This window comes from Heptranchias perlo, unplaced genomic scaffold (assembly GCF_035084215.1).
Source record: "Heptranchias perlo isolate sHepPer1 unplaced genomic scaffold, sHepPer1.hap1 HAP1_SCAFFOLD_322, whole genome shotgun sequence".
In the NCBI taxonomy this organism is placed as follows: Eukaryota; Metazoa; Chordata; class Chondrichthyes; order Hexanchiformes; family Hexanchidae; genus Heptranchias; species Heptranchias perlo.
In genome coordinates this window covers 86,136-95,411 of record NW_027139334.1, presented here as the reverse complement: position 1 = coordinate 95,411, position 9,276 = coordinate 86,136, and positions in this window count along the sequence as shown.

Genomic DNA, 9,276 nt, shown 5'->3' with positions numbered 1-9,276 from the left:
AGTGCAATTCAGATTCAATGAATGGGTTAAAGTGAGTTGTTCGATCTCACACTCAATTGAGGGGCGACTGAAGGATTTTGGACTTTCAACACCAGTTATTAATTACCTGCTAAAGGAGCTGAGTTTGGTTAAAAATATTATTTCAACAAAGGAACGGTTAAACTGACTGTTCAAGGCAGCATGCTGGGAAGGTTGGCCAAATTGGAAAAGTTTCATTCAGCAGATTGTCTCGAAGGTTAAAGGTAAGACAGATACAAGGCCTTGAAAGTCTGTGAGAAGCTGTTGTAAACATCAGATGCTGTAATATCAACTTGTTCAAACCATGGGAAAGAGAGAGAGGGAAAAGTAACAACAGTGAGTTTTGCCAGCAAGAGTGGGGAGAAGTGAGGAGGGAGTGGGGGAGAAGAGGGAAGAAGGGGAGGAGATTGGGGGTCGGGGAGGGAGGAAGAGAGGGGGAGTGGGGAGGGGGGGGATGCGGGGAGGGGGACGTGAGGCCTGGTTCCCACACTCCTCGTCGGCCAAGTTTTGTATCATCTGCAAATTTTGAAATTGTGCCCTCGACACCCAGGTCCAAATTGAAAAGAGAAGATTGTGAAGTTCAAATTAACCGATCGAAAACATTCCAAGTGAGCAAAGATTCATCAAAGAATTCACCACAATACATCTCTCAATAAATGCCCTGCTTCCCTCCACCTTTTACGAGTTGTTTTAATATATTTTCATTCTTTGTCACTGACACATAAATCAGAGGAGGAAATTTCAGCTGCAATGAGATTCCCGTGAGATGGGCCTTGTCCCATTAGCTGCAGTGTTACAAGAACAACAGAAACTTGTATTTATAAAGCACCTTTAACGTAGTAAAACATCACAATGTGCTTCACAGGAGCAATCAAACCAAAACTGACACCAAGGCAAAGAAAAAGACATTAGGTCAGGTGACCAAAAGCTTGGTCAAAGAGGTCGGTTTTAAGGAGAGTCTTAAAGGAGGAGAGAGAGGGGGAGAGGTTCAGGGAGGGAATTCCAGAGCTTAGGGCCGAGGCAGCTGAAGGCACGGCCGCCAATGGTGGAGCGATGAAAATCGGGGATGCACAACAGGCCAGAATTGAAGGAGCGCAGAGATCCCGGAGGATTGTAGGGCTGGAAGAGGTTACAGAGATAGGGAGGGGCGAGGCCAGGGAGGGATTTGAATACAACGATGAGAATTTTGAATTTAAGGTGTTGCTGGACCGGGAACCAATGTAGGTCAGTGAGCACAGGGGTGATGGGTGAATGGGACTTGGTACAAGTTAGGATACGGGCAGCAGAGTCTTGGATGGGCTGAAGTTTAAGGAGGGTGGAAATGGGAGGCCGGCCAGGAGAGCATTGGAATAGTCAAGTCTGGAGGTCACAAATGCATGGATGAGGGTTTCAGCAGCAGATGAGTTGAGGCAGGGGTGGAGACGGGTAATGTTGAGGTGGAAGTAGGCGGTCCCGGTGATGTTGAGAATATGGGGTCGGAAGCTCAGCTCAGGGTCCAATAGGACGCTAAGGTTGCAAACAGTCAGCATCAGACAGTGGTCAGGGAGAGGGATGGAGTCGGTGGCTCGGGAACGGAGTTTGTGGCGGGGACTGAAGACAATGGCTTCGGTCTTCCCAATATTTAGTTGGAGGGAATTTCTGCTCCTCCAGTACTGGATGTCGGACAAGCAGCGTGACAAATCAGAGAGAGTGGAGGGGTCGAGAGAGGTGGGGGTGAGGTCGAGCTGGGTGTCGTCAGTGTACATGTGGAACCCGACACTGTGTTTTCGGATGATGTCACCGAGAGGTAGCATGTAAATGAGAAATAGGAGACCACCAAGCACAGATCCATGGGGAACTCCAGAGTTAACGGTACGGGAGATTTACTCTGTATCTAACCCGTGCTGTACCTGCCCTGGGAGTGTTTGATGAGTCAGGCTGAAGCATTTGCAACCATCTTCAGCCAGAAGTGCGGAGTGGATGATTCATCTCCGCCTCCTCCCGATATCCCCACCATCACAGAATCTAGTCTTCAGCCAATTCGATTCACTCCACGTGATATCAAGAAACAGCTGAGTGCACTGGATACAGCAAAGGCGATGGGCCCTGACAACATCCCAGCTGTAGTGCTGAAGACTTGTGCTCCAGAACTAGCTGCGCCTCGAGCCAAGCTGTTCCAGTACAGCTACAACACTGGCATCTACCCGACAATGTGGAAAATTGCCCAGGTATGTCCTGTCCACAAAAAGCAGGACAAATCCAATCCGGCCAATTACCGCCCCATCAGTCTACTCTCAATCATCAGTAAAGTGATGGAAGGTATCATCGACAGTGCTATCAAGCGGCACTTACTCACCAATAACCTGCTCACCGATGCTCAGTTTGGGTTCCGCCAGGACCACTCTGCTCCAGACCTCATTACAGCCTTGGTCCAAACATGGATAAAAGAGCGGAATTCCAGAGGTGAGGTGAGAGTGACTGCCCTTGACATCAAGGCAGCATTTGACCGAGTGTGGCATCAAGGAGCCCTAGTAAAATTGAAGTCAATGGGAATCAGGGGGAAAACTCTCCAGTGGCTGGAGTCATACCTAGCACAAAGGAAGATGGTCGTGGTTGTTGGAGGCCAATCATCTCAGCCCCAGGGCATTGCTGCATGAGTTCCTCAGGGCAGTGTCCGAGGCCCAACCATCTTCAGCTGCTTCATCAGTGACCTTCCCTCCATAAGGTCAGAAATGGGGATGTTCGCTGATGATTGCACAGTGCTCAGTTCCATTTGCAACCCCTCAGATAATGAAGCAGTCTGTGCCCGCATGCAGCAAGACCTGGACAACATCCAGGCTTGTGCTGATAAGTGGCAAGTCTCATTCGAAAAACGACACTTCCTCAGTACTGCCCCTCCGATAGTGCAGCACTCCCTCAGTACTGCCCCTCCGATAGTGCAGCACTCCCTCAGTACTGCCCCTCCGATAGTGCAGCACTCCCTCAGTACTGCCCCTCCGATAGTGCAGCACTCCCTCAGTACTGCCCCTCCAAGAGTGCAACACTCCCTCAGTACTGACCCTCCGACAGTGCAGCGCTCCCTCAGTACTGACCCTCCGACAGTGCAGCGCTCCCTCAGTACTGACCCTCCGACAGTGCAGCACTCCCTCAGTACTGACCCTCCGACAGTGCAGCGCTCCCTCAGTACTGACCCTCCGACAGTGCAGCGCTCCCTCAGTACTGACCCTCCGACAGTGCAGCGCTCCCTCAGTACTGACCCTCCGACAGTGCAGCGCTCCCTCAGTACTGCCCCTCCGACAGTGCAGCACTCCCTCAGTACTGCCCCTCCGACAGTGCCGCGCTCCCTCAGTACTGACCCTCCGACAGTGCCGCGCTCCCTCAGTACTGCATTGAAGTTTCAGTCTGGATTATGAGCTCACGTCTCTCGAGTAGAGATTGATCCCACGACCTTCTGATTCAGAGGCCATTTGGTCCATCGTGCCTGTGCCGGCTCTTTGAAAGAGCTATCCAATTACATAAGAACATAAGAACATAAGAAATTGGAGCAGGAGTAGGCCAATCGGCCCCTCGAGCCTGCTCCGCCATTCAATAAGATCATGGCTGATCTGATCCCAACCACAAATCTAAAGAACACAAGAAGTCGGAGCAGGACCCGGCCACATAGCCCCTGGGCCCTCTCCGCCACCCACAGGGCATTGACCGATCCGAACTCAGCTTCATGTCCAATTTCCTGCCCGCTCCCCATAACCCCTAATTCCCTTTACTTCTAGGAAACTGTCTATTTCTGTTTTAAATTTATCTAATGATGTAGCTTCCACAGCTTCCTGGGGCAGCAAATTCCACAGACCTACCACCCTCTGAGTGAAGAAGTTTCTCCTCATCTCAGTTTTGAAAGAGCAGCCCCTTATTCTAAGATTATGCCCCCTAGTTCTAGTTTCACCCATCTTTGGGAACATCCTTACTGCATCCACCCGATCAAGACCCTTCACAATCTTATATGTTTCAATAAGATCGCCTCTCATTCTTCTGAACTCCAATGAGTAGAGTCCCAATCTACTCAACCTCTCCTCATATGTCCGCCCCCCCATCCCCGGGATTAACCGAGTGAACCTTCTTTGTACTGCCTCGAGAGCAAGTATGTCTTTTCTTAAGTATGGAGACCAAAACTGTATGCAGTATTCCAGGTGCGGTCTCACCAATACCTTATATAACTGCAGCAATACCTCCTTGTTTTTATATTCTATCCCCCTAGCAATAAAAGCCAACATTCCGTTGGCTTTCTTGATCACCTGCTGCACCTGCATACCAACTTTTTGATTTTCTTGCACTAGGACCCCCAGATCCCTTTGTACTGCAGTACTTTCCAGTCTCTCGCCATTAAGAAAATAACTTGCTCTCTGATTTTTCCTGCTAAAGTGCATAACCTCACATTTTCCAATATTATATTGCATCTGCCAAATCTCCGCCCACTCACCCAGCCTGTCTATATCCCCTTGCAGGTTTTTTATGTCCTCCTCACTCTCTACTTTCGCTCCCATCTTTGTATCATCTGCAAATTTTGATATGTTGCACTCGGTCCCCTCCTCCAAATCGTTAATATAGATTGTAAAGAGTTGGGGACCCAGCACCGACCCCTGTGGAACACCACTGGTTACTGGTTGCCAGTCCGAAAATGAACCATTTATCCCAACTCTCTGCTTCCTGTTTGATAACCAATCCTCCACCCATGCCAGAATATTACCCCCAATCCCGTGATTTTTTATCTTAAGTAATAATCTTTTATGTGGCACCTTGTCGAATGCCTTCTGGAAGTCTAAATACACTACGTCCACTGGTTCCCCTTTATCCACCCTATACGTTATATCCTCGAAGAACTCAAGCAAATTTGTCAGACATGACTTCCCCTTCATAAAGCCATGCTGACTTTGTCCTATTAAATTATGCTTATCTAAATGTTCCGTTACTGTCTCCTTAATAATAGACTCCAAAATTTTACCCACCACAGATGTTAAGCTAACTGGCCTATAATTTCCAGCCTTCTGCCTACTACCCTTTTTAAATAACGGTGTTACATTAGCAGTTTTCCAATCTGCCGGGACCTCTCCTGAGTCCAGGGAATTTTGGAAAACTATCACCAAAGCATCCACAATCCCTACTGCCACTTCCCTCAAGACCCTAGGATGGAAGCCATCAGGTCCAGGGGATTTATCCGCCTTGAGTCCCATTATTTTACTGAGTACCATCTCTTGAGTGATTTTAATCGTATTTAGCTCCTCCCCCCCGAGAGTCCCCTGTTTGTCCAGTGTTGGGATATTCTTAGTGTCCTCTACTGTAAAGACTGAAACAAAATATTTGTTCAGCATTTTTGCCATCTCCATGTTTCCCACCATTAATTTCCCGGTCTCATCCTCTAAGGGACCTATGTTTGCCTTAGCCACCCTTTTTCTTTTTATATAACGATAGAAACTCTTGCTATCTGTTTTTATATTTTTTGCTAATTTCTTTTCAGAATCTAACTTCCCTTTCTTAATCAATCCTTTAGTTACTTTTTGCTGTCTTTTGAAGAATTCCCAATCTTCTATCCTCCCACTAAGTTTGGCTACCTTATATGTCCTTGTTTTTAGTCGGATACTATCCTTGATTTCTTTACTTAGCCACGGGTGGCTGTCATTTCTTTTACACCCTTTTTTCCTCAGTGGAATATATTTATTTTGAAAGTTGTAAAATAACTCCCTAAATGAACACCACTGCTCATGTACCGTCTTACCCTTTAATCTATTTTCCCAGTCCACTTTAATCAATTCCGCTCTCATACCATCATAGTCTCCTTTATTCAAGCTCAGTACGCTTGTTTGAGAATCAACCTTCTCACCCTCTAATTGGATATGGAATTCAACCATGTTGTGGTCGCTCGTTCCAAGGGGATCCTTAACTAGGACATTATTAATTAATCCTGACTCATTACACAGGACCAGGTCCAAGGTTGCCTGCCCCCTTGTAGGATCAGTTACATACTGCTCAAGAAATCCATCCCTGATGCACTCAATGAACTCGTCCTCAAGGCTGCTCTGCCCAATTTGATTTGTCCAGTTAATATGATAATTAAAATCCCCCATAATTATGGCTGTTCCCTTATTACATGCCCCGACTATCTCCTGATTAATACTTCTTCCAGCAGAGTTGCAACTATTAGGAGGCCTATATACTACGCCCACTAATGTTTTTTTCCCTTATTATTCCTTATCTCCACCCAAACTGTTTCATTATCTTGATGCTTTGTCCCAATATCATTTCTCTGTATTACAGTGATTCCTTCCTTTATTAACATAGCCACCCCACCTCCCCTTCCTTCCTGCCTGTCCTTCCTGATTGTTAAATACCCTGGCATATTTAATTCCCAGTCGTTGTCACCCTGCAGCCATGTTTCTGTAATGGCCACAAGATCATACCCATACGTAGTTATTTGTGCCGTTAACTCGTCCATTTTATTACGAATGCTACGTGCATTCAGATAAAGAACTTTCAAATCTGTTTTGTGACGCTTAGTTCCTGCTTTTTCCTTTTTTAACACTTTACCTATTACTCCATACCTTCTGTCCCTTCCTGTTACGCTTTCCTCTCTCTCCCTGCTCAGGTCCCACTCCCCTGCTCTTTCCCATAACTCTGTAAATTTTTCCCCTTCAAGTATTTAGAAAATCTCAAAAGGGAATTGAATATTGAATCTGCTTCCCCCGCCCTTTCAGGCAGCACATTCCAGATCAGAACAACTCACTGCGTAAAAACATTCTCCTCATCTCCCCTCTGGTTCTTTTGCCAATTACCTTAAATCTGTGTCCTCTGGTTATCGACCCTCCTGCCACTGGAAACAGTTTCTCCTTATTTACTCTATCAAAACACTTCATGATTTGAACACTTCTGTTAAATCTCCCCTTAACCTTCTCTGCTCTGAGGAGAACAACCCCAGCTTCTCCAGTCTCTCCCCATAACTGAAGTCCCTCATCCCTGGTCCCATTCTAGTAAATCTCCTCTGCACCCTCTCCAAGGCCTTGAGATCATTCCTAAAGTGCGGTGCCCAGAATTGGACACAATCCTCCAGCTGAGGCCTAACCAGTGATTTATAAAGGTTTAGCATAACTTCCTTGCTCTTGTACTCTCTGCCTCTGTTTATAAAGCCAAGGTTCAACCAACTGACCATTAAACCCCTCACAGGAGGTCCACTAGTGATTGAAAGTTAAATCAGGATTTCCCAGCACAAATTCTCCCTGAGACAGATTCAACAGCCCGTCCCCTGAGCTCTGGGGAACTGACGAGGGCTGATTTAATTCCATCTTTGATTTCATTGTAATTTAACCGAATCATGCTGTACAAATAATCTCCTGTTGGGCTTTATCTGAATGGAGATGAGAGGCTTGTCATGGTTGACACCTTGAACAAACTCCATCACATTCACCGAGTCCTGCTGGGGATTGGTCGAATTGTAAAGGGTCCCTGGACCAGTGACTGATGGAGAACAGTCAGAAAACTCCCCATACAGACATTTCCAAACCTCAGGTCAGTGCTCTGTCACGGCCAGAATCGTGACTCGCCTCGGAGTCAGAAGGTCGTGGGTTCAAGTCCCACTCCAGAGACTCGAGCCCATAATCCAGGCCGACACTCCATATCACACGAAGGGCCCAAACCTCTCCACCATTCTCCAGCGTTCCCGGGAAGATCAAAGGTTTCTTCCTGTAATCTCTGCGGCTCAAAGATGGTCACAGACGAGGTTGGGAATCAATGTTTCTCTCAATGGGCTGATGGAATTCACAAAGGGGGAGTCAGAGCTCGGCTGTGAGAGTGAGCTCAGGAACATTAGAGATAAGTCCCAGAGAGTGACCTTCGGAAGGTCAGAGAATGGGTGGCCTTTGGAGATGGTGTTTAGCCTCAGACTCTGGGCAGGTAATCTCTGTACCTTGTGTGTTAAACCAGAATGGGAGTCTGCGGGGAGCTGATTTGCCTGAACTGATGTGCCATTGAGTGCAGTTTGTAAACAAGGCTCTGGCTGTGAGTGAGGAAGTGTCGAAATGTCATTTCCAGTCCAGCTCTTTCACAGCACTTTGTGTTTCCATCAAACCCTCACAAGGACCTTCTCACCAGCTCCCTGAACAGTCAGTCAGGGCGTCTGAGAGACATTTAGGAGATTACAGAGATAGGGAGGGGCGAGGCCATGTGAAGATCAACTGTCTGTTAGGTTCTGTGGGCCGAGGAATGTTTCCTCCCTCAGGGACAGAAACTGTCAGTCAGACACGGTTTGGGTGAAAGTTTTGTAACTCTGAATATTTCTGTCCCCTCGGATGGAGCTGAGCTCTGGGCCTGAGTGAGGAACCTGTGGGAATGAGTTGATGTGAAGGGGCTGAGGTGGACAGTGTGTCTGCTGTCTCCCTTCTCTCCCACTCTGCTCTATAAGCTTCATATCATCGGGTACCTGAACTCTACTGATTGTTTCTGGATGTGGAACCTTCCCTGGTTAATGGAGCCATTGAACTGTGAGTCCTGTTACTGGGAAAGTGCTCGATCTGCAGACAGGGTTGCAAGGTGTGTAATACGGGGAGAGAATCACTGGCCTTACACTGGGAGTTGCCTTTCCTTCACTCTCAGAATATATTTTTACTGCACATTATATTTCAGCTGGGAAGTGATTCAAAGAGTAAAGTTTCTCTTATGATTTCTGTATTATTGGATTCCTCTGACACGTGATATTAATAAAAGCTGGGATGAGTTACAGTCTGACCCCAGGGTGACCCTGCAGGTTTTGTGATGTCCTTTGCCTGAACTTGGGCTGGTTGAATATTTAAGGCATTGAGTGAGCGGGGGAGGGGGAAAGGTTTCTGTGGGCCCCACAGAGAGGAGTGGGACTGGTCGTCTATTGGAGGTTTGGGGTCTCCCCCCACTGCTCCCTCTGAGGATCAGGGTTCAGCCTCTCTCCGTCCAGTAACCCCGGGGCCCATTGAAATCTGGACATTGCTTCAGGATCCTACAACACACAGAGGAATCTCACTCCCACTATTTCCTTCTTTCACAAGAAACCCATCGCTCGTTTCTCCTGTGACCGGGGGAAACTCTGACAAAATACTTTTATTATCAATTCTTCGGGATGTGGGTGTCGCTGGCAAGGCCGGCATTCATTGCCCATCCCCAGTTGCCCCTTGAGAAGGTGGTGATGGGCCTTCTTCTTGAACCGCTGCAGTCCGTGTGGTGAAGGTTCTCCCACAGTGCTGTTCGGTCGGGAGTTCCAGGATTTGG